This window comes from Girardinichthys multiradiatus, chromosome 15 (genome assembly GCF_021462225.1).
Source record: "Girardinichthys multiradiatus isolate DD_20200921_A chromosome 15, DD_fGirMul_XY1, whole genome shotgun sequence".
NCBI lineage: Eukaryota > Metazoa > Chordata > Actinopteri > Cyprinodontiformes > Goodeidae > Girardinichthys > Girardinichthys multiradiatus.
Window position 1 is genome coordinate 1,832,409 of NC_061808.1, and position 26,567 is coordinate 1,858,975.

The 26,567-nt window shown below is 40.4% G+C and overlaps 1 protein-coding gene across 4 annotated transcripts in view; it reads left to right on the forward strand.

The window, feature by feature from the left end:
- Positions 1–26,567, forward strand: part of hivep2a (HIVEP zinc finger 2a) — a 116,687-nt gene that overhangs the window by 19,692 nt on the left and 70,428 nt on the right. Inside the window, exon 1 of one of the 4 annotated variants that reach the window (XM_047387626.1) lies at positions 18,207–18,490. The exons of 1 other annotated variant lie outside the window; for it this stretch is intronic. The gene's annotated coding sequence lies outside the window, so the exon portion shown is untranslated. Of the gene's footprint in view, positions 1–18,206; positions 18,491–26,567 lie in introns of those variants that run through there. 2 more of the 4 variants (XM_047387625.1, XM_047387623.1) reach the window with 2 other exon arrangements.

Below are 26,567 nucleotides of genomic sequence, written 5' to 3' on the forward strand. Positions count from 1 at the left end.
AAAACACCCATAATGTCCCTGTAAAGTAGAATAAACATTTCCTCTGATCCGTTTACACATTAGTCGGTCACAGTCTATTTCATGTAAACTAGGGAGTATTAAAAAACTGGTTGAGATTTGTTTCGTATTAAATTCCTTATTTTCCTTTATGATGATCATGTTTGAATTTAAATCCTATGGATATCTGATGAAAGAGGCCACACAATTTTCCCGATAGGTTGAAAAAAAGGGAGGTTGCAAACGAAAAATGAGTCAAATTAATTAATGGTGTTTGATAGAAAAATGGTGAAACATTCACATTGCTATCTAAAAATGTCTTAGATTTCCATCCTGCTCTGAAATTCTCATATTTTGCAAACATTAGAATTAAAATGATGAACTTGTTCTTTCAGATGTATGATGCTTCTTTGTTTTACTGTCCTGCATTTTCCTGTTTTGTGTAAACTTGCTTTGGTTTCATGATGGATTCAACAACTAATGAAGAACAAAATTACCACAATGTAATAAATAAACAAATCTTAAATAGTTATTACAATATTTAATATTAAGAATAATACAATGAACAACCTTATCACTAATTATTTGCATATGTCAAAATTTTTGACAAATAATAATAATAATATTAATAATAATGGGACATTCAGTAAGTAAAATTAGTAAGTGATGCTATTCATAACTGTTTTGAGTGTTTATTGAATTCATTATTATATGGTTTCCTTGTAAAGAACACATTTTTCCTCCCTTTCCTCTGTTTTTATAATTTGTTTTATAATTTGTCGTTTCCTTTTGTCTCCTTCCTGCCTTTTCTTCTTCTCCTTATCCACACCACCTCCTCAGTCTTCTTTCATGTCTGCTACTGTCTCCTTCAGTCCTTCTGTTTCTATTTTTTGTCATCTTTTATTTATCCTGATGCACAAAAATAAAACCCCCATAAATCATAACACATCCTGTTTATTATCTTTTGTCACTGCTGTAGTTGCTCTTTGACACAATTTCCAGTTCCAGTCTTTTATCTGAAGCGGCGTGAGGTGAAATAAAACGTCACTCATATGTTTGCTGTTTGCTTTTGAAGTATGTGGAGCTGACGTGTTTTCCACAGTCACATCCACTGAGCCGCGCACTGAGGGTGTCACTGACAGGATCTGGCTGACAACTCGGTGATTTTAGGCCTCGCTGCTAACTTAAACTCTTGAAGAGGATCAAAACAGCTGTCAGTTGTCTCTGTCTGTTCTCATGTTAGACTACCTTAATGTCATCAGTAAACGCTGTCCACCATATAATTCTCAGTGGATTTTAAGTACAAAGTTGACTTGAGGGATGCCAGAAATATCTATGCAAATGTATGCAAATGAGTCCAGCTTTCAAAAAATGTAAATGTGGTAATGCTCCTCCAAGAAGTGGGATTCTTGGCATCAAAGTAAAGCATGTTTTAGGAAAGTGGGATAACTGACTGATCTTAAGGTGATTCGCTTCAGAAAACCCTCAGCTCTGCAGGCCGACTACAGCACTGCTGCAGCCTGAGGTGAAAAACAGGTGATGAGGGTCCATTTAGCAATTATCCACAAAATTATACATTTTATCCCAGTGGCCCAAAAAACAAGACAAATACATTTCTGAGTCATCTATCAGACCATTTTGCTGTCAAAATTCCATGCTTTTCCAGACCCACATTCCAGGATGGATGGATTTTCTGTACTTCTACAATTTTTTCACACTTATGCAGACCTGGAAAATGCTTCAACCACATTCAATGCCTTTCCAGACTTTTCCAGACTGTCAGAACTCTGTGACAGTATAATTACGTGTTTGAAACCCATTAGCCAACACGTTTCTACTGAAAGTGTCTCGATGCAGCCTGAAGTGAGAGGGTTGGACTCCTTCCATATAGATGGTCTGGTGGAAATCTTGGTTGGTGCTCTGTGTGCCTGGAGCTTCTCCAGTTCAAATGGATCTGGATTCTAAATGTTTGTTATTCTCATTGTAGCTGGCAAATTAGTAGTATGGTTTCTTTCACTGAAACAGTCCAGATTGAAGTGAAAACGTCTGCAGGGTGCTGAAGTTTTTGTGTGAGATGTCATAATGACATCAGTTCCATACGTCCATAAAATCAGATTTATCTTGTGTTTTAGGAGTAAAGGAAGGTTCTGTGAATTAATTGTGCATTATTGTAATTTTGCACTTCACTTAAAATATTTATTTATGATTTTCTTTTTTTTTTTGCAGAATTATTCAGGACATGCATAATAAACTGCACTTTCAACCCCTTCAAAGAAACTTTATCGATTCAGGAACATATTTATATGTGTGTTTGTCTCTTATGTGGTTGCATGTCTCTGCACATACAGGGACAGACTTGGTATACATGAACCCACTAACACTCCCAGTAACTGTTTCTGCTCTCCTCATGAAACCCAAACACTGTAATTTATCTCCATCTCTCTCCCAGTTGGACCAAAGGTTCCCGGTTGGGTTTGTGGTGGGCAGAAATGTCAGAGCTGTGGATTCCAGCGCTGGGCAGAAAGGCTGCTGCAGTTATGTGGCAGACTGCTGTGCTCTTTAAGTCGCTCTGCAGGCTGCTGCATCTCATTGTTCATTTCTTTAAGGCAGTATGAGGTTGTTGAAGTGAAGCCTGATTGAGTCTGATGATCTGAATTGAAACCTCTGGTGCCCTACTGACGGGGTGGACTTTAGGAAGGGATTGGACAGCATTTTTAAAACTATCATCAACAACTGATAGTTCCTGGAGAACTCATCCAAGGATTTATCTTGTGTCCGTCTTAAGCACTCTGAGCTTGAGAGTAGGCATGCTCAGGAAATGCATTTTTGTCAACATCTCAAGATAAAACATGGCCAATACAGGTCCTTCTCAATAAATTAGCATATTGTGATAAAGTTCATTATTTTCCATAATGTCATGATGAAAATTTAACATTCATATATTTTAGATTCATTGCACACTAACTGAAATATTTCAAGTCTTTTATTGTCTTAATACAGATGATTTTGGCATACAGCTCATGAAAACCCAAAATTCCTATCTCACAAAATTAGCATATTATTAAAAGGGTCTCTAAACGAGCTATGAACCTAATCATCTGAATCAACGAGTTAACTCTAAACACCTGCAAAAGATTCCTGAGGCCTTTAAAACTCCCAGCCTGGTTCATCACTCAAAACCCCAATCATGGGTAAGACTGCCGACCTGACTGCTGTCCAGAAGGCCACTATTGACACCCTCAAGCAAGAGGGTAAGACACAGAAAGACATTTCTGAACGAATAGGCTGTTCCCAGAATGCTGTATCAAGGCACCTCAGTGGGAAGTCTGTGGGAAGGAAAAAGTGTGGCAGAAAACGCTGCACAACGAGAAGAGGTGACCGGACCCTGAGGAAGATTGTGGAGAAGGGCCGATTCCAGACCTTGGGGGACCTGCGGAAGCAGTGAACTGAATCTGGAGTAGAAACATCCAGAGCCACCGTGCACAGGCGTGTGCAGGAAATGGGCTACAGGTGCTGCATTCCCCAGGTCAAGCCACTTTTGAACCAGAAACAGCAGCAGAAGCGCCTGACCGGGGCTACAGAGAAGCAGCACTGGACTGTTGCTCAGTGGTCCAAAGTACTTTTTTCGGATGAAAGCAAATTCTGCATGTCATTCGGAAATCAAAGTGCCAGAGTCTGGAGGAAGACTGGGGAGAAGGAAATGCCAAAATGCCAGAAGTCCAGTGTCAAGTACCCACAGTCAGTGATGGTCTGGGGTGCCGTGTCAGCTGCTGGTGTTGGTCCACTGTGTTTTATCAAGGGCAGGGTCAATGCAGCTAGCTATCAGGAGATTTTGGAGCACTTCATGCTTCCATCTGCTGAAAAGCTTTATGGAGATGAAGATTTCGTTTTTCAGCACGACCTGGCACCTGCTCACAGTGCCAAAACCACTGGTAAATGGTTTACTGACCATGGTATCACTGTGCTCAATTGGCCTTCCAACTCTCCTGACCTGAACCCCATAGAGAATCTGTGGGATATTGTGAAGAGAACGTTGAGAGACTCAAGACCCAACACTCTGGATGAGCTAAAGGCCGCTATCGAAGCATCCTGGGCCTCCATAAGACCTCAGCAGTGCCACAGGCTGATTGCCTCCATGCCACGCCACATTGAAGCAGTCATTTCTGCAAAAGGATTCTTGACCAAGTATTGAGTGCATAACTGTACATGATTATTTGAAGGTTGACGTTTTTTGTATTAAAAACACTTTTCTTTTATTGGTCGGATGAAATATGCTAATTTTGTGAGATAGGAATTTTGGGTTTTCATGAGCTGTATGCCAAAATCACTGTATTAAGACAATAAAAGACCTGAAATATTTCAGTTAGTGTGCAATGAATCTAAAATATATGAATGTTAAATTTTCATCATTACATTATAGAAAATAATGAACTTTATCACAATATGCTAATTTTTTGAGAAGGACCTGTATTTCCTTGTTTTTGCTACAAGGAAATATGACTTCAACAGTGTTGCAGATTGAACTAGTTACTTTGAGAATACAAATAGTTATAAAGATGGAAATATCCTTCAGGAAGGAGACAGGTTCAGTGTCCTGGACTAAATGGGGTTAGCTGTGAAATGTTTGTATCCCAGGATTCTGATCGTCTCAAGTTTTATTTGATGAAACTGAAATGTGGAAACATATAAAATTATCTCCTCTTCGAACTATTTCCCCACAAATCTGCTTTCACCCCTGTTCCTGGGATGCTGCTAAAGGCCAGAGGAGTTATATTTAGCTGCCGTCTCCTCCTCCTCTGTTTCTATGTTCTGCCCCTGCAAAGATGGCTTCATTAGTCCTAGTCCTCAGCATGAAAACACTGGTCTAGTGGAGGGGTCTGTTATATAACAGTCTGTCTTATATAATTTCATGCATATTCGATGTTAGAGTGGTGCAACGGCAGCGCAGCAAGCCTGTGTGTGGTTGCACACTTGCATGCATGCGTCTGTATGTGTGTCAGAGGCACTCTACATTTTTGGCCTCTTCTTGCTCTCTTTAAGCTGTTATGTCAGAGGGAAACCTAAAGGTGAAAGACCAGTCAGAACCTGATCAACGTGTGTGAAGCACGGTCCTGGTCTTCACTTGGTTATAACAGCAGTCACTAACCCGGGTGATCCCAAATAATCCGGTTTCCTTTATCTTGGTTTGAGTTGATCTATATTTAATAATTGGACTGGGTGGGTTAATGGCTTTAACCTGGATTACCTCCTTCTGTGCAAGGTATAATAGATACCATAAAAATAGGGCATTAGATTTAAATTTAGGATTAGGTCAGACGCAGGGAATTGTTAGTAATATAAGCTGTGATGTGCTGTTTTGTAATCACTTAGGATTGAAATGATTTAAGATGATAATAGGATAATTAGGATAATATTGAGGTTATTTAAAGGCCACTTAGAAAATGAATTCTTTCTACAGGTGGCTGATCATCGGAGATAGATTTATAACAACTCTGGTTACACTTTCAGTCTGGAAAGACTAAAAGGTTTGACAAAGTTTTACTACTTTGTGTTATTTGAATTATAAATCTGAGAGAAAAAGACCACATGAGGGGTTCCTCAGGGCTCCCTTTTCGGGATTCAATATTTATATGCTCCTCCTAACTCAGATAATGGGGTACTGCAGCATCTCTTATCATGTGTAAGCTGATGTCCCCACATGACCACTACCGTTACTGAGACAGTCTGCCCATAATATCATATAAATATATATTTAAATTAAATTATATTTACATAAATATATAAATTATAAGATTTAAAATCTTGCTTGAGCTGGTAGATTAAGGGTCAATATATGCCCTCAAACCTTCAAGCAACTAACAATATTTATTAATTTGCTATATTAACTTAATTAATAAAACTAATCAAACATTTCTTTAGGTTACTACAGTTTATATGGTTGTTCCATTAAAGAGCTGCTAATTTGATTAATCTTTTCAAAATTACTGTTGATGTGTTTGAGGCAAAGACATGAAGAGGTGAAAGAAGTAAGGAATTTAACCATAAACCACAGATCTTCTGAAAGATTTAATACATTTTTAAAAATGTATTTGGCAGCGTTTTAGACCTGCAGTGACTGGAACCGCAGTCCAGCATTAAAATAAAGTTAAATATCCATCTGTACACAAGTTCCTAAAGAAACATGTCTGACATTTTCCAGGGTTTCCATGTGAGAAATCATTGGGTTGGTGGTAAACAACCGGTCTTGGTTTGGATTTGTCAGGAAGTAGTGGGTGACTTGACAGCAGACTCCTGTTTTTGTTTTTATTTCCTTGTTTTCAAATTTTGGTTGGAAGTCAGCAACAGTGGTTGGACCAAACGGAAAAAGTCTTAAAGAAAAATGAAAAGCTGGAGCGAAACATCCGGGCTTTAAATACTCAACGGGAAGTGAAGCTCTTTGCATAATTAAATCTGAAAGAAATGTAAACAGAACTTTAGAAGATCACAAATGTAACATTTAACCCCCTACTAATTCACTGCTCCAGAACCGCCTGAAACATCTCGTTTCTACTCCAGTGGGTTCTCATGATACATCCATCCATCCATCCATCCATCCATCCATCCATCATCCATCCATCCATCCATCTTTCCCATTTGAGAAGCTAGAACAGAGCAGTGTTCAGGTTTTAGTGTCTGATGAATTATGTACATGAAGAGTCGGTTATCGAAGAAGTAAGTGATTATTCTGCATTCTGTCACGGCTTCACTGGCACACAGTATAGAAAACACACATCAGTGTGTCTCTGGCCATTGGACACCATCCAGCAGCAGGCTTGTTTTGCTATTTGAGCTCATTTCCTGCTGCCAAAGGAAAGCTGCCCTTGTGGTGACATTGATGTAAAGCACATCGAACGAACACACACACACACACACACACACACACACACACACACACACACACACACTTCCCACCCCCTGTGTTCTCAGTGCCTCATAATGAGATTGCGTAACAGTTAAACTCTTCCCCGCATTGTTAATATCGATTAGCTTCCTCCGGCTGACGTAGAGCAGACTCAGACAGGGCACTCTGTTGCCAGTCCATCAGCTGGCAGATCAATCAGGCCCTAATGAGATAAACGAGCTCACTAATTAGTTAACAAGCGACTGGCTGACTGACACTGAAAGCCACCCTGGCAACTCCTTCCCCGTTTGCTCAGAGGGAGAAACACCAAGAGTTAAAAAAATCCATCTAACTTGAATCTGAAGCAGAGTTAAGTTAAGTCGAAAGTCATACTGACTTTTTTGAGACAAATATTTGGTTCTCGGCTACGTTTGACAAGATCTTTTTTCCTGTTTTTCACATGAAACTAGTTTTTATTACACCTTAAGCTTTGCTTCAGGACTACATCAACAAATCTATTTTTCAGACCTTTTTCGCTAGAAAGCTGAGCCCACTTTCATCTGGTCCAATTAACACACTTTCTTGTTGCATATTGTGTCACAATAATAGCATTTAAATTAATAACTGGAAATAATATCCAAAAATAACGTTCGTAGATATTCTTCGTCTAAATACTTAATCAAATAATATCTTGCAACATGGAATAAACCAGTGCTGAAAAAAGGGATCATGTTACACTTTCAGAATAAAGCTTAAAGATAATTTTCAAAATATAAAATCCATATTTTTATAGATTATATTATTCCAAAAGTAGATTCTGCATTACTAAATTAAAAACCCAGTGATGAAACGGGATTGTTAACCCTTCAAATTAAAGCTCATATATTCTCTTCAAAATAAAAGTCTCCAGTTTTCATGAGATTGATTATTACAAAATAAGGTTCTACATTACTAATGGACCCAAACCAGCCATTAAAAAATTATTCAAAATAAAGCTTGAAGATCCTTTCAAAATAAAAGTTAGATTTTTTTTTTATGGTTCAGTTATAACACAGATGAGGCCTAAACCACACGGCAGATATTTATTATGGTGTTTTGTGGTGCACCAAGTAGCAGGCACCATCAGCAAGGTTGGGGAGGGTCAACACTGCATTAATCTCCTTAAGCAGAGAAAGACTTTGGAAAATGAATATCCATCTTGACCTTTATGAAGTGCTAAGTGCTCCTCTGCTGTCACTGGTCCCTGTTCTCCATCATATCACTGACTCTTAAAAGGGCTGTTTGGATTGAAGCTGGAGTGTCAGACTGGCTCAGTCGTCCGTGAGTGACGGCTTTACTCTCCCCGGCCCTGTCGCTCAAAGCATCTGTATGTGCGCTGGCACAGTTCGCTTCTGTAACACTAAACTGGAGACATTAGACGTCCAACTGGCTTCTGCTGAAACAGACATGGAGAGAGCAGCCGCTGGGAAGGCCCCAAATAATTTTATCATGGTGGGGCAATCTGGGCTGGATGACGTGCAAATACAAACCGCTGAGCAAGCAGACAGAATTAGATGCAGGGAGGCAGACAGACAGATGGGATAGATATGGTTTCTGACAGAAAAAGCAGCAGACGACACCACAGAAATAAAAAGTATCTGCATGTTCATAAATCACTCATAAAAGCTGAGAGTTGGCTGCACATTGAAGCACCTATTACTGACTGAGCTTCTCATATATTGCAAAGTTGATCATTTAAAGCTGCCTCTGTACATCTGATCACATGCAAGCTGCAGTGTTTTACAAGTTTTTGGACTTTGAATGATTTCATTTAATTAATTTAATTAATTTCATTTATCATTAGTTTTTTTTTCAGTATTTACTTCCAGATATGAAACAACAATGAAGAAACCAAATCCCCTCTGAACGATCCATACTGGACCGTGACGGTAACGGGCATAGTAACATCATTCTAAATAAAATGCAGATGCCTCTGGAAAAATAACAAAATAGAATCTGTCTGACAACATGAAGTAGACTAAAGGATCTCAAGCAGCAAGACTAAAGAAATTTAAGAATAGATGAGAAACAACATCTCTGACATTTATCAGTCTGGAGTTGATTACAGATCCAGAGAAGAACCACAATGAGAACCATTATCCACACATGGAGAAAATATGGAACAGCGGAGAACCTTCCCAGGAGAGGCCGACCTACCAAAATTACTGCAAGAGCTCATCAACGACTCATCCAGGAGGTCCTAGAACAACCCAGAACAACGTTTAAAGCTCTGCAGGCCTCACTGCCTCGGTTAAGGTCAGAGGTCATGATTCAACAATAAGAAAGAGAGACTGGGTAAAAATGGCCTCCATGGGAAAGTTTCGAGACATGAACCACTGCTGACCCAAAAGAACACAAAGGCCCGCCTAACATTTTCCCAAAAAACATCTTGATGATCCTCAAGAGTTCTGAGAAATATTCTGTGGACTGATGAGACAAAAGAGGACATGTTTGGGAGGTGATGGTCATGTTGTATCTGGAGTTAAAGTAACCAGCATTACAAAAACAGAACATCATACCGACAGTGAAACATAGTGGTGGTAGCGTGATGATGTGGGACTTCAGCATTTGGATGACTTGCTGTGATGGATAGAACCATGAAGTCTGATGAATCCTGCTCTCTAGCAGAAACTCCTGAAGGATAATGTCTAGAATGATGAAGCTCACTTCAGTTACCCAACAGAACAATGATCCAAAGAACACCAGCAGGTCCATCTATAAATGGCTCAGAAAAAGGTCAAAGTCTGGACTTTGCTGCAGTTTGACCTTAACTAGGCCGGTCATTCTGGAAAACTCTCCATTGTGTCTTAAAACAGTTCTGCAAGGCAGAATGGGTCAGCATTCCTCCACAGTGATGTTAAAGACTCATTACCAGTTATGAAGCTCTTCTTCTTCTGCTGCTGCTGCTTATGGAGGAACAACCAGTCATTAGCTTTGTGGGGTGAATACTTTTTAACAAACAGAACCAGGTTGGTTTGGATCGACTGTTTCCTTATAAAATGTACTTGCCCAGTTTATCTTTTTTGAAACTAAAAACTTATTTGATGATGTGAAACATTTAAAATATATAATATATTTAATATATAGACAGTCTCATCAGTTCCCTGAGCAGAAAAAGAAAATCAACAGGAATTACTCATCCACCGACAAAAACTGCTTTTATTTGCTTCTTCCTGACTTTCTTTAATTATGGTACCATGTTGGAGCTGCTGCCTCCAGGGAGCATTATGATTTGATTTCATGTTGATTTTCAGTAAATACTGTCAGTGGATAACCTTTGTGTTTTGAGGTTTGACTCGTTAACTTTAATAAGGATTAGTTTGGGGGTAAACAGGCAGGATCTGCTGCATGGTGCACTCCGGGAAGTTTGCGGTAACCTTTAAGAGCTGACGTCAGACACTGTTGTGCTCTGTACCCGCTCAGCCGACCACTGCTGTGTGTTGGAGACCAAGTCTCTAATGAGGGTGAACTGAAAGGTTTGTTGCTAGTCTCCATTCGGCCTGCTGACACAGGGGTATGTGTGTGTCCCTGTTATGCTTGGGAAGTCTCCTATACACATTGCAGGACGTCCAATAATGTGGACCGGCTCTTTGTCGTGTAAGGCGAGCTCGAGAAAGTGTGCATGAAGGGGAGACAGGTGCCACAGGCAACATGAAACCCTGCAGAGGGACAGAGACTGGGGCGTGGAGGGAAGATGACAGCTGGGCTGAAAACAGAACAGAAATTAGAAGTTTTCTTTTGACATTTTGCCTGTCTCATCCAGACTTTCACACTACAAGTAGAGCTGCAGAATCCAGCAAATTAAAATCATAATTTCATCGTCAATGTGTGAAAAATCATAAAGAACTGCATGGATGCAATATCTGGATATTTTTTAGTGCATTCAGAACATATTTGGCCAGCTCGATGGGCTTCCACTGCCCACATCTGATGGGATTTTTGTGATGGAGAAGGAAACAAGTCAGGATAAAGCCACCATTGTTACCATTATGGTCAATGGGATATTCAACATCAAAATCACAATGACTTGTTTTGCTGGTACTGAGTTGTCCTAATTTAAAGGTTTGTCCATTCAGAATTTCCATACATTATTCATGTTGAACATCTTAAACTTATCCCGACGTGGATATAACCTCCAGAAAATTCCAGACTGTGTAGGAACATTCTTCTTATAATTCATAATATTGCCATTTTTACTATTTTACTACATCTGACAAGCTTCATCCTGACTCTTCTCCTGGAAAACTTTAATAGTAAGGTAACATCCACGGTTCCTTCAAGGTCTAACTTTAGGTTTAATCATCTTCATTTTGGGTATTAAAAACATTTAAAATTATGTTTAGTTATTAAGTCCTAACTTTATATGTTTGTGCATTTATTACTTCTTCCAACAACTTTTCTTTGACAAATGCACAAGCTGCATTAGGTCAGACTGAAATGTGGCTTCGCCGTCCTCGGTGATTTTCTTCCAACTGAGCTAAAACCACAGTTTTCAGAGAGGTTACGAAGGATCAAATGCATTAATCAGGAGGAGACAAAGAATACCAGCATAATATTTATATATACATGCATGCATACTTTTTAACATTATTCATATCAACTGTATCTCAAGCCTGACTTTGATAGAAATGTCTGCAGGAAACTTTTCACCTGTAACGAAGGACTCTGCTGGTTTGGATCTGGACATTTCTGGAGTTTGGATGTAGAAATGTTTAGGAACCCTTCATGATTTTTCTTGGATTTGTGCTTTCCTCACTGAGAGAAAACTTCAACTATTAACATGTTGCACCAGGTTTATTAGGGTTAAGTTTAGGTTAACTTACACACCTTTCAGAAACGGTACCAAAGGCTTGGATCAAGAATGAATGGACCGGTTGGAGTCGGATGGGGGGAGAGAGGAGAAAAGCAAAGCGGAGATAAACAAATAGACAGAGATAGTTTTCACTGCTGGAGTCAGAGACAGCTGCCCTGTGTGTGTGTGTGTGTGTGTGTATTGGCATGGCTCCGTTGCGTAACAATTCACTGGGTCCCCCCGTGGCTTCCAGGCTAAAGTGGTCTCTGTCTCATCATGCAGCTTAGTGCAGCTTTATTGGCCCGATATTTCCTGTCCAACTGATAATCTTTGGTCCCTCAGCCGGGATCTCTTTATTGCTGCCGAAGCAGGGAGATAAACTCAGTCTGGGAGAACAAGGATGCGGGGAAATTTGTGCAAAATCATTCGCAAAGACTGAAGAAATCTAATGAAAAAACTTCATTTAAGAGCATGTTGTAAAAACTGGGATTCAAAGGGTAACATGGTAACTGTGCTGCAGTCCAATAAATGAATAAATAATTAGCTAATTTACATGTTTCATAATAAAATACATTAGTAATAAGTTCATTGAAGAATGAGTCAATATCTTTTAAATACACAATTAAAACATTTTATTCTTCAGTTCCTTATATGTAAAAATCAAATATAATTATGTCAGCATTAATTCAGTGACTTCATATATTTACATATATATTAAGCTTCTCTATAGGTTGTAATTGAGACCCTCACATGATTGGTTAACATGCACAGCAGTGCCGACCAATCACCTCATTTGTCACTGTTTGAGCCCCGCCCACTGACTGATGGTACCTGACCAATAAAATACAGTTTTAATGCAACAGTGCTAAGAAATAATAGATTAACATATTTATAAATAAAATAAAGAGATATGACTCATGAATATGATTAACAGTTTTGACATATATTTTTAATACATGACTTAAACATTTGAATAATTATTTATAAATTGTTTAGAAATCCAATCTTTGTGTTTTCAGTTTTATTTAAATGATCATGCATGTAAATATTCTTATAAGGATTTATTTATGTACTGGATTGTGGTCATTTTGGCTTACTGATAGTAGTGCAGGAATGCAAACTCTCCAAATGGACCCGGCTTACAAAAGTCCAACCAGGCCCAGGTCAGACTTCCTAATGTTGCTTTGCTCTGCTGGAAAGTCTATGGTGGATAATTTTCTCTGCTCTACCTCCTGATATACGGGCACTAAGATACGTGTGTGTGTGTGTGTGTGTGTGTGTGGTTTATCAGGAAGCTTTTGCTAAAACCTACACATTCACCTTCCTGTAGAGGCAGGATTCATCAATTTGTCCCTGGTGTCGATGCAGCTTCAACTAAAAGCTGAGTTACTGGTTTCCAGTTGATCAAGTTCATCTTTTACCAGTCATTCACCAACAGGAGCTGCAAAATCTGACAAATTCTGCAGAAAATTATTTAAACTTGAAATGTATCTTTACGGCGAAACAATAATAGGAGCCAAAGAGTTTGTACTTCTGAGGTGCCGTGAATGCAGCAGGATCTTCAGTCAAAGTTGGGTGGAGTCCATAGAAGAGAGCAGCCTTCAGTTCCTCACCTGGCATGATGTCGCCATGGTACAGCAAAAACTGATACTGCTGAAAGTCACCAAGAATAAAAAGGACATGCAGGGTTTGCGATTTCTTTGCATTTGCACCAGTTATACTGACCAACTTGGAAGGTCTCCACTTTCATCCTCAACATGAAGGTTCTGTAGATTTTAATGCACGCAGAAACCAGGTTAGAGAATGAGAAAAAAGAGAAAATGAAGCACAGAATAAAGGAGACAAACGAGGTGCATGTGCAGACCAGACAGGAGTTTTCATTGGAAATGAACCAGAATAGGTTTCCCTGGATACGGCTCTGATAGTCTGCTTGTGTTCTACGCTTCACTGCTTCCCGGTACAGAATCAGACACAGAACTATTGTGACTTCTGAGCAGCTAAGACCATCTTGGGCCTTTCAGATACCAAAAAGCTGTGTAAATACTTGGAGAAAGCTTTGTAGGCTGATTTTCAGCTGGTGCAAAAACATGAGTTGAGCCAAATAAAACAGACAATATTTACAACCTCCGACTGAGGGTGTCATTGTGTGGTCTGTGGGGCCTGAATGTACAATGGAAACAACTATTGTTTTCAACACTTCAGTGAAGTTGCAGGAAATTTTGCCTTATGGCTGTAACAGCAAGGTGAGATGGAGAATTGCATATTTTCAGCTTTTTCATTTGAACTGAAAAACCAGAATAAAGGTTTTATGTTTGTATAAAATTTTTGTTAATTAAAACATAGTGAATGAAGCAGCATATCTGCGTACTAAACACAACGCTGGACAAAGTTGTCTTTATTTGTAATTATTATCACATTGGTGCAGCAGTTGGTAGCTCTGTTGCCCTTGGAGCAACAAAGTCCTGGGTTCGAATCCCGGCCTGGGGTCTTTCTGCGTGGTTGACGTCTTCTGCCCCTGAATGCATGGGTTCTCTCCGGGTACTCCAGCTTCCTCACACAGTCCAAAAACACAACTTTCAGCTTAGTTGGTTTTTAAATTGTCCTTACGTTAGAGCATGCTGTCTGTCCTGTGTGTCTCTGTGTTGTCCTGTGATGGAGTGGAGACCTGTGGACACCGCCTCTCACCCAATGACGGCTGAAGATAGAGACCATCATTAACAAACAAGGAGGACATGGTGCTTGTGATGGCTTTAAATTCATATTTGCTGGTTCTGTGGTGGTTCTGCTCTGGTTTGGAACCCAAATCAGTTCATTGGACTTTAGTTTATCTGCCCATCAGTCTCACCTCTTCCCCCTGACTTTGACCTTTTTAGCTTGATGTTTGTGGTGCTTCCAGTAGATGTTCCTGTTTGCTCAGGATGGAGAACAGTGATGTTGTCACAACTTGGACTTTCTATCATTACTTCTCCTAATTTCACTTCCTCTGCTCCAAACCTTTGGAGTCATCTGCTGATCAGAGTGAGGTTCATCCCAGCGCTGGTTTTCTATAGACTGGACCGTCTGGTTTCCATTAATGACAGGTTTTTAACAGATTACAACATTCATGCTGTCTCTGTGATGCAGATACACTTAGGCTTCCTTCACACTGCAGCTTAAAATCCAACCTTTCTTCCCATTTTTGACCCAAATCTGGTTGTTTTCATGACTGAAAATCACAGATCAGGGTTCTTCCAAACCAGACCCAGACCACATAGTCATAAATCCGATATGTATCTCAGGTCTTTTTCTCAGCAACATCAGTTTTTTCAGTCATGACCTGAAACCTAAATTAAAACAAAACTTTCTTTAATGTTTGAACATCAGGCCCCACCCCCTCCCTCTCTGCTGTGCTACAGCTGCCTGCTAAGCCCCGCCCCCTCCAGGGGAAGCAGCAGTGATTCAGTCAGGTAAGACATTTCTTCTGGCTCCGAAAAGAAGAGTATTTGACATGTTAGCTTCATGAGTCAAATCTGAAATAATTTAGCTGAAACATTATGTGTGAGAAAAACATACCGTTTAAAAAGTTCAGCTGTCCAGAATGACAGGCAGGGATTTTAGCTAAAAACAAAAAATCTCAGTATTTTACAGCATATAACTAAATGTTCACAGAATCATTTAAGCTTAGTGTGTAGTTTGTTGTTGTCCAGTGTGGCTATTTTCTGACAATACGGAGCAGCAGCCTGCACATGTGCATAATTCATAAATTGCATATATTTGTGGCAATACATTATGCACAATGTGAACTTCTGTGCATTATTGTGCACAGAAGTGCTGGGCTCTGCAGATATTCTGCACTGTGACATGCATAAACATGTTTTCAGCACCGATTCAGAGGCAGTAAACACATGACCTGAGGCTGCCCCGCTGTGCATACATGAATAATATGAAATACAATGAAGGTTGTTAGTGTTGATGCACAATAGGTCAGGTTGTTGTGTTGGTACCAGATACTGGGGCGCACTGGGAGCACAATGTTCATGGCTTGCTGCCTCCTCATGATTTCCCCCATATTCTGTGTTATATGTATGTATATATATATATATATATATATATACACACACATATAATCACACACTTAAACTGATCTACAGGTGGTGCTGATAGACATCTACAGTTAGGACTGCAAGGAGGTAGCAGCAGATGTAGAGTGTGAGTAAGTTTACCTGTAAAGCTGAACTCTGATCAGTTTTTGTTCATATTTCAGGCATGTTCTGCAGTTTGGTTACTTCATACATGATGCAGTAAGAGTCTGATAACACATGCTGCTGCCTCAGCTTCTGCTGCAGAACACTCCTGTTTCTTTAAGGGTGTTGCATCTTGTGAACATTCTGTACTCTCCACTTTCTTGCTCTCTGTTTGGAGCCATGTGCCGGACTTTCCAGAGTTTACTTACAGAACCGTCTGTAAACAGGTTGACAGCAGCGTGTTTTCTGTACGCAGCACGTTGTAGGACATGAATCTGCCTCAGAGGTTGGGAAAAGTTCTGGTTTCATCTGATTTCATGGTGTTTGCACAGATTGAAGCCTTTCTGGGTCCATTTTAAGGGACAGACTGTTTGGTGTTGGGTGCAGCGTGTTGCTCCAAAGTTTCAGATCCACATGTATCTGCAGCCTCTTTCTACCCTCTCAAAGTACCTTCAGATGGCTTTAGCTGGAAATTGACACAAAATAAATGAAAGTGCTATGATTCTGGAGATATTTTGGTGTATTATTTAAACATTTTGTTGCTCTTGCTATATTGTCAGCTGAGGTAACTTATTGTCTTCTAATGTTCTGATCTGTGGTTCCAACTCTCTGCCTTACAGCAGATTTAGTCTAGATGCAGATTTGATTCATTCGTTTTGTTCCTTACACAGAAAACATGCTTGGTTTACATTTCAGCTCTTATTATTCCAGGTTAGTGAATATAATGTACTGAACTGGATGCATGGAAGTGGGAAAAATTTCAGTGAACTGGGAGATAATCAATGAATTTCATCTGAATCTGACTGGTTTAATTGGTCTCTTCGTTTCTCTCTGCATGTCAATGAAACCCGATTTAGGAGAATATTTTTGTGAACTTGTTTATCATACCATCAATTAGTTAATTCAACTGAGTTCAGTTCAGAAGTCCTTTGTTTATGTTAGGAGGGTGTTTCTTCAGTGATTGTAGTTGGTGATGCTGTGGGCTGGAAGGATCTCCATGTTTCGGTATCATTTATGAATCTGGGAGAATCTCTACCATTTTACTTCCTTTAAATGTCACCAAACAAGATTTTACATAATTAATTATTTACTGTTGAAAAATTTCAATAGAACTTGCCTTTATTTTATCATATTGGGAAATATATTTAGGGACAACATTAAAAATGGGTTATAATCATCATAATCATAAGGGTTATAACAGCAATCTATAGCAATGTTTCAGTTGTTGGTATATTTGTGTACAACCATAACAATATTATGCTCTATGTAAAGAGTTATATTGGTAAATGCAATTCAGTTTCAAATCTTCAGAAAGTTTTCTGAAGAGTTTGTTGGAGACTGAGAGGAGGTGAACTGGAGTGTTAGGGTTTTTAATATTTTTATATTGTTTATCAGTTGTGTCTGCTCTAAGTGCTTTCTTCCCCCACATGTCATAGACAAAGAGATAAGAGAGAAGGGTGAGTTATGCTATTATCAGGAACATCTAGGGACTGGCACCAATCCTCACTCCTTTCTCTAAAATCAAGACACATGAACCCTAACCTTTCACACACACACACACACACACACACCTTGAATGTTGTTTGAACTGTGTGTGACCAAGCATGTATAAATAAAGAGGGAGGAGTGTTAATACTTTGTAGATTTGCACTGCAAAGTGTGAGCTACCCTTGCTGCAAGTAAAACTGACTCTGTGTCGTTCCTTACCTCTGAGTTGATTAAATAATACCTATCATGGAGCCACCATCGAGGACATGAGCTACAGCTGAGCAGAACATGGACAGAGTTTTCAGCAAGCCCTCATTTCTGTATTAAAATCCTTTTTGTTTTGGTCGGATGTAATATTCTGTTTGTTGAGAAATAAATCGGAATCATCAGAAGAGATCATTTAAAGAGAGTACTTCATTAACAGAAGTACTCTCTTTAAATAAATCACTGTATGTGGAGTAAATGTGTCATTAATGAGTCTAACCGATGAAGTACCTGGTGTTGAAAACACTGTGTGAACACGTCATGCTTTCATGAACTCTATGGTTGTTCATGTTTAAGTTTCCATGTGTTTGTATGTGCTCATATGTATTAGCATAACACATGAGCGTGTCATTGCTAAAGTGCCTCATGTGTTGGCCCAGCACCAGCCCCCCCAGCCTGGGGCCCTTCGTCTATTTCTGGCTCTGCGTCACGCCTGGGCTTTACTCCTGTGGTAAGAGGAGTGTTTCTCTAGGGCTCCCACTCTGCCGTACTCTCTCTCTCTCACACACACACAGACACACTTCCGACCTCTTCGGCGGACTCATTCTCACATGCCTGCCTGCTGAACGAGGCAGCAGACTCAGATGTAAACATGTACCGAGGCGGATGGACTCACTGTGGGTGAATGGACTACTTGGACACTATGGGAGTTTAAACTTGTGTGTGTTTGCGTGTGTGTGTGTGGCATAGTGAAGGGAAGTGTATGAGAGGGTCGGCTGGTTGGTTTGTCTGTTGCTGTGGCGATGGAAGGAGGAAGTGTAAAAGCAGAGGAATGCTTTCGGGTGATGAAGACAGAGAGCCGGACAGGTTGGTTCAGAAATTTCCCTACTTTCATTTTCTCTGTGAACTGCATGTGTGGGTGTGTGATTGTGTGGGTGTGTGGGTGGGTGGGTGGGTGTGAGGGTGTGTGTTAGAGTTCATGTGCAGTGGGGGATATCCTCATCCACTGTTGTCGTGGCGATGCATCAGCCTTGACATAAACAAACTTCTTCAGATGTCCTCTTTAGTTATCTTCTTCACTTTGTTTTCTCTGGTTTTCATCTCTTCACCATCATCGTCATCCCCTCCCAGGGCGATGTTGTTAATGGACACAAACACACACAGTGGACAGCTGATCGTCTCACACAGCGGTGTCAGTTCCCTCTATTAAGCCAGGGATGCCACCACTGAATCCTAAACCCACAGACTCTGGTCCAACCTCTGCTGCTCTTTCTTTTTAACTCGGTTCAAGTAACTTTTACATTTTCCTCGCCTGCCTGAAGCTTTCCAGCACATTGGGTCCATTTGTGTCATCACCCTTTAAAGACTTGGGTTTTATATCTCTCCCTTTCTGGTTTTCTTTTCTTTCCCTTTTATAACTGAATGTAGTTAGGAAAACATATTTAATGATCCAAACTCCACTCAGATGCACCAAAACAGGTTTTTACAACCTTACAATGTCCCAGCGAACAGTTCTTGGAAAATATGCGAGGATGCATCCTGTTTTTTTCCGGAGAAAGGCAGCTCTGTGAGCACTGTAGATGGAAAGACAAATAAAGTGACAGACGGATCCAAAGATGAGACGGTCCGACAGGCAGATGGACAGATTGGAAAGTAGCAAAACACAGACTCTGACAGATAGAAAGTGTCTGAAAGACACGGAGACGAGTTGACGTGCAGACAGACGAGTATGGAAGTGGAGACAAACTGGTACTGATTTTTGAAGGTCTAAAAGACTGGAGGACAGGCTGAAAGAGAGAGACAGACAGGATGACAAACGCGTAGGAAGTCCTGCCGTCCCGCCAACTGTGTTATACCATTTTTCCATTCACAAATTCTCAGACAGTGAAGTGTGCTGCTGCTGCTTCCCTCCTGGTGTGTGTGTGTGTGTGTGTGTGTGTGTGTGTGTGTGTGGACGACATCACTGTTGACAGTTGTTCTTTAAATGTTTTGCTGTTTCTCATAAATGCCTCCAGGTTCTCGCAGTTTCATGCCAACTTTTGCAAAACCTCAGAAGTTTGTTTTAAATTTTTCTGAATGAGGTTTTTTCTCTGCTTCGTCACTTATTTGCATCGGTTATGAAAATGATTGTGCAGAAACAGCTCATCCACCAGCAGCAGCAGTGAACATCTGATCAGCTGCTGTTTCCTCACACAGAGCGAGGTGTTCTCTGCTCTGAAGGCCTCGAGTTAAACGAAGAGTCAGAAACAACTTTTAAGCTTCTGGATACAAGATAAAGTTGGTTTTTAACAGCATCGGGTTTAAGTTTTTAAAAAGAAAAGTTCAGCATTTGCTTTCTTTGATTTGCTCCATGAATAATAATTTATTTATTCTGCATTTAACGCAACTGGTTTTAATTTGAACTACTGAACCAACAATGGATTTGACTGTATGAAAGAATGGGTTTTTACCATCACATTAGATGGTCTTCAGAGTAAGCAGTTAAGACTTTCAAAATAAAGTTCATAGGGACTCATTAATGTTTCCTTTACACTTTTACTTTAATGTGAATTTGCACATGAGATGAAACAGTTTGGTTAATTAAATGGATAAATTAAATTAATGAAAAAATTGAACATTGGCTGCATGGTGATGCAGTTGATAGCAGCCAGAAGGTTCTGCATTCAAATCCCGATGTGGCTTCTTTCTGCATGGAGTTTGCTTGTTCTCCTGGTGCATGTATGAGTTCCTGCAGGTACTCCAGCTTCCTACCGCTGTCTAAAACATGACTGTCAGGTTGACTGGTCTCTCTTAATTGTCCTTAGTTGTGAGTGTGTGCTGGGTTGTCTGTCCTGTGTGTCTCTGTGTTGGATAGGAGACCTGTCGAGGGTGAACCCCACCTCTCGCAAACTGATCAATAGACAACGGAAAAGTAAAAAGTACACCTATTACACACTAATTACTGCTCCAGCTTTTAGGCTAAACATATATATGTATCGCATATCTGGGCTATTTGGAGTTAGAACTTGGTCCAGACGGCTGGGAATGAGTCAATTTCTTCCCTTTGCTGTGGAAGCTATTCACAACCTTCATGCAGCAAAAATGAAAACTGGATCAGCAGACGAACTGAAAATGGATACTTGCTTTTTTGCAGCTGATGCTGTTCTGCAAGTGATGAACTCCAGTTAGTATCGAGGCATTTTACTACATGGTGGGAAAATGTTAGACTGTAAGCTGGTTTGTGAACTCTTCTCATAAACTTTATTTGTTTTGTTGCAAAAATTCACTCATTTTGAATTTGATGCTTGCAACACGTTCCAATAAAGCTTGAACGGTGTTAACAAGACTGGGAAAGTTGAGCAATGCTCTACAAACACCTGCTTGGATCATCACACAGGTGAACAGGTGAATTGGAATCAGATGAATGTCATGATTGGGTATAAAAGGAGCATCCCTGAAAGGCTCAGTAGTTTACCACTTTGTGAACAACAGTGTGAGCAATTCAATTCAGTTTTATTTCTATAGCACCAATTCACAACACATGTCGTCTCAAGGTTCTTCACAACAGTCAGCTTCATACGTTCTAACTAATCCTATCTATCCAACAGTTCACTCAGATTCAGTTATTTATTCAAATCTGATAAAAAGTTTTTCTATCTAAGGAAACCCAGCAGATTGCATCCAGTCAGTGACTTGCAGCATTCACTCCTCCTGGATGAGCATGTAGAGACAGTGGACAGTCACTGGTGTTGACTTTGCAGCAATCCCTCATACGGAGCATGCATGTAGCGACAGTGGAGAGGAAAAACTCCCTTTTAACAGGAAGAAACCTCCAGCAGAACCAGAACCAGGCTCAGTGTGAGCAGCCATCTGCCACGACCGACTGGGGGTTTGAGAGAACAGAGCAGAGACACAAAGAGAACAAAGAAGCACTGATCCAGGAGTACTTTCTATGGGAAGGAAAAGTAAATGTTAATGGATGTAGCAAATAGTCCAACAGTTTAAGAACAACATTCCTAAACGTACGGCTGCAAGGGATTTAGGGATTTCATCGTCTATGGTCCATAATACCATCAAGAGATTCAGAGAATCTGGAGAAATCTCTGCAGCAATGCTAAAGCCAACATTGAATGCCTGTGACCTTCAACCCCTCACGAGGCACTGCATTAAAAACCGTCATTCTGTAACAGATATCACCGCGTTGGCTTATAAACAGGTTTCAGAGCAACATCTGCTCTCATCCAAGCAACGTCTTCTTAAGGAACCTCCTTGGGATGTTGAGCAACTGAAGTTGTTCATCAAGCAACAATGGGAAAGAATTCCAGCTAAAAAGCTTCAACAATTATTCTTCAGTTCCCAAACGCTTACTGAATGTTGTTAAAAGCAAAGGTGATGAAACACATTGGTAAACATGACCCTGTCCCAGCTTTGTTGGGCTATGTTGGAAGCATCAAACTCAAAATGAGTGAATATTTGCAAAAAAACAATGAATTTAATAAGTTTCAACATTATATATATTATATGTATCTTGTCTTTGTAATTGCATTTAATTCAGCTGCATACAACAGGATCAGTCTGTTCTGTTTTTATTTATGTTTTACACAACATCCCAACTGGGTTTGTATAAACAATTTTTTTATTGTGCGTGTATTTCTTTTCAAAAATTCCTGCTAACTTCAGTCTTTCCATCTGAATAGATATTTGGATATTGTTTCGCATTAAAGTTGCTGATGTCATTTCCTCAATGCAACAATGGAACAAGGTCTGTTTGTACTATATGTTCTGACTGTAATGGTTCCCAGCCTGACTAGCCTGTCTTTGTATCACACTTTTTCCCTCCGCTGAACTTTCCTTTAATATGCTTGCAACATTGGATGGACTGCTAACTTGACCCTTATTGAGCAGACAGCCACTGAGCCTACACAAGGAGGGTAACCCACAGAAGGTCGATGCTAAAAAGGTGATGTGTCCAATCGTAGGAGTGGAAGGTTGAGTGGAAGGAAAACTGTGATATGGAATAGTCTACAAGCAACTAAGGCACTGTTTTCTTCAGTTTTCTTTGGCTGTAAGGCATAGTCATCAGAATTAACAGATATAATACCCTGAATTATAAAAGTGAGTGGTCTATAAATGAGGTAGAAATTTGAATTGAATTACTGAACATAAATTAGTTTTTTGATGATATTCTAATTTATTAAGATATCTTTCCTCCAACATATTTGAAAAACCACAAACACACAATGGACAGGTGGCTGAATCACCTTGACGTCCAGTTTTACGCCATTCCCTACATTCATCTCACCCTCTCTGCAGGTATAAACCCCTAACACCTTCTGTGGTGGCGCCGCTGCCAGGATTACGCCACACACACACACACACACACACACACACACACACACTCGCAGCAGGTAGCGGCACCATATCATAGCCTGTGTTTGTCTGGCGGACAGAGATCTGTGATGGAGGGATGAGTGGAGGACAGATAGAGGAAGAAAATAGGTTTTCAGTGAGGTAAAGGAAGAGCAGGGATGGATGGATGGATGGATTCTGATAACATCTATTGTCCTTCCACATAATATTATTATTTCCTCTTCCTCTCAGTCTGTTTTTTATTCATTCTGTTTCTTACATCCGTACCTCATCCCACCCTCTCCTCTATTTTATGACCATTTCAATCCTGTCTGCTTCACCTCTCTTTCCTTGTTCTTCTTGCTTCTCCGTTTTCTCTCCCTCCATCCTTTGTGGTGTATCTTTGCCTTCCCGCTCTCGATTCCAGGGATTTTTCCATCCCCACTGACTGTCTTTCCAGCTCTTTTCTCCTCTTTCTCAGTAATCACATTACACATTGCAACAACATGTTCAAACACACTCCTGACTTCCCAGGAAAGGCCCTGCAGCGTCCCCGTTCGTTCTCTGTCAAAGTGAAAGCAGAGGCCCGTACAGAGAGCTGCGTTGACATGGAAAAACATGGAGGAGTTAAACAGCCTTTGGGCCTGTTGCCAGACTTTCTCTCCTCTGTTTCTATCCAGGCTGTGAACCTGAGTCAGATTGTGTGATTTGGGGAAAGAGCAAAGCCTTGGAATGCCAAAGCTCGTAAGTCACCTCTGATTTTTCCACTCCCGCTGGGACACATCCCATTATCAGTTTTATATGAAAGTAGGAAATTCCTCTGTGGTTTGTTTTGGGTCTCAGAGCTGCGGGTGTTTGTGTCAGGTGGGAGGTTACATTGTGTCTGGTTTTATAATAAGAGGAATTAAAAAGGCTTTTTCCCAGTTTCTATGCAGAACGTTTATGATTTCAACAGCATGCAAAGGAGGAACAACATTATATGAGGCCCTGGGCAGAACAGCTTTTGAGGCCCCATCCATGTAGTCCATGTTTGATTATTTTTTGCATTCTGCTTTAATACCACTTGCTTTACAATAAACCGGGTTTGGGTGAGGATGGATGGACGGACAGACGGACGGTTATGTCTTATTAACAAGAAAGACAGTGATGAGAATAGGGATTTTTAGCCCTTCAGAATGGCAGCTCTGTGAAAGAAGAAAGAAGGCTTATACGTTCTCATATGCTGCATTCCACTAAGTTTCAGACCTCCAGATGGTTGCTAACTGGTTTTGCTCATACAAGTTTGTCACATGCATGAAGGCTATTGTGAGCCAAAGCCCACTTTGTACCTATCCAGCCAGAGCAAAATGCATACGGGGCCCACAAACGGAGATTAAATAGGAAGTTACATATTCACCTGGCAAACCAGAGACTAGCCTATTGGTTAATTACATAATCTTGATCATTTCACATTTTATGTAAACATTTCTGACTAATGTCTCCTGCTGCTGATCTGCCTGTGACAGAACTGAAGGTCTAATGTTGGTTACATGACCTGGCGCCATTCAGCTGTGACCCAGAGTCTTAACAGTGTAGCTGATATTGTCTTGCTTTGCTGGAGACACTGGTGGATTTGGGGCGTTTGCATCTTTTCACTCATCATCTGTATTTATAAATAGAATGATGAGGATCTCCGAGATTGTCCGGGTCAGTTTGTTCTGGTACTGGTCAGTTGGTTTTAGGCTTGACTTGGATTTGATTAGCTGAATGTTGACCAGATGAGAGGACAGATGAAGAATGTACTGATTCATGTTCAGGGTTCCTTGCTGGTATGTGATATTTGGGACATTGTATTCATGGTTTTTATTTAGCTGTAACGTTTTAAACTTTGAGTCCTTAAACAGTACGTTATCTCCATTGAGTTGTTTTGTAGTGGATGGATTGACTTTGTGGTTTTTTAATTACATGGTTTGCTTATTGTTTTCAGTCTTGGAAATTAGGACACAGCTGGAAAAAGCTGTGTGTAACCGCAGAGTTGATAGGTTGGAAAGGCTGGATCCACTGGCTATAGAGGAAGGAAACCGTCGGTTGTCATCCATATCCTCAGGATGACGGAAAATGAAATTTGCTGTTCCTCAACTCTGTGTTTTCCCACATCTTTCCTCTCCACCTTGGTCTTTCCATCCTTCAGTCAGGAGAAAAGGTGGAATCACTGGGATGATGTCCTCATGGCTCTCAGGTTGTTTTCTGCACCCAGGTGCTCTTATGAGACCGCAGGCTGTTGGACCAGGTGAGAAGGACCGTGAAGGTTTTTTAATCTTCTAGCCTTTGGTAGTTCAAAGCCTCCATAGTTCGGTGCCAAACTATGGGGAATCAAAGTCCAAGAACAAGTCGGTTAGCAGCTGGTTCTGTACCAGAGGCCCGCCAGTTACCAGAGTGTTACTGGTGGTTGTTTCCCACCCTGCAGCCATGTCTTCCAGATGTTGAGGAGTCGACTCCAACCTCGTTTTCTCTCATCCCTTCTCTGTGATTGTTTTCCTTCATCATTTGCCGCCCGTTCTTTCCACGCTCAGAAACCCCGACTGTAAGCCTGATTTCAAACCTGTTCAAAGACACTGGATGGAACTTTTTTTTCTAGCTATTTTCCAGTTTTAGTCAATTTTAGGTTTTTCATTCATTAAAACCCTTCATGTTCTCTAAAGAACATTTGACCACAGAGTGTCGCTAATGTTTTCACACTTCAATGGACTTTTTCAGGTTAAAACCAGAAACTTCTATGTATTTTGTTGGAATTTTACACCACAGAGCTACAGAAAGTTTTATGGTTTTCAGTTTTTTTCACCTGTTTTTTCAAAGTGTGGGGCGCACTTATATTCAGCTGCCATGAGTCAGTCTTTTCTAGAGCCTCCTCTGGCTGCAGGTTCAATTCAAGCTCAAGCTAAGTCAGATTGGATGAAGAACATCTGTGAACAAATCTTGCTACAAATTCCCACTTGGATTTTGGTCTGGACTTTGACTACGCCATTTTAGCACATGAATATGCTTTGATCCAGGGTTGTCCTGTATTAAGCTCCATCCATCTTACCATCAACTCTGACCAGCTTTCCTGCCCCGCAGCATGATGCTGCCACCACCATGCTTCACTGTGGGGATGGTGTGTTCAAGGTGTTCACGTTTTCGGCCACATAGTGTTTTGCATGTAGGTAAAAAATCTAATTTTTGGGTCAACTGCGCAGAGATCCTTCTCAAACACGCATGTTGTGTCTTTTACATGGTGCAGCTGCAAACAGGACTTGTTGTGTTCCTTGGTCTTCATGAGGCTGTTTGTTCTCTAATGTTTTCTGACAGTTATCCATTCAAACTTAAGTAATGAACGGCAGCATTTCATTGCATGTAGGCATCTAGACGACTTGCTGAAGTTCAAACTGAGCGTCAGAAATGGAGAAGAAAGGAGGTTTAGGCAACTTTGAACAAAACATGGCTGTTGGTACCAGACGGGCTGGTCTGAGTATTTCAGAACCTGCTGGTCCACTAGGATTTTAACCCTGACATTCTTTTGCTTGTTTTAATGTCTCTGTTCACTGTTCACACTTTTTCAACTGAAGATGTTCTTGCTTCCTCTTTTCTTCTTTTTTTC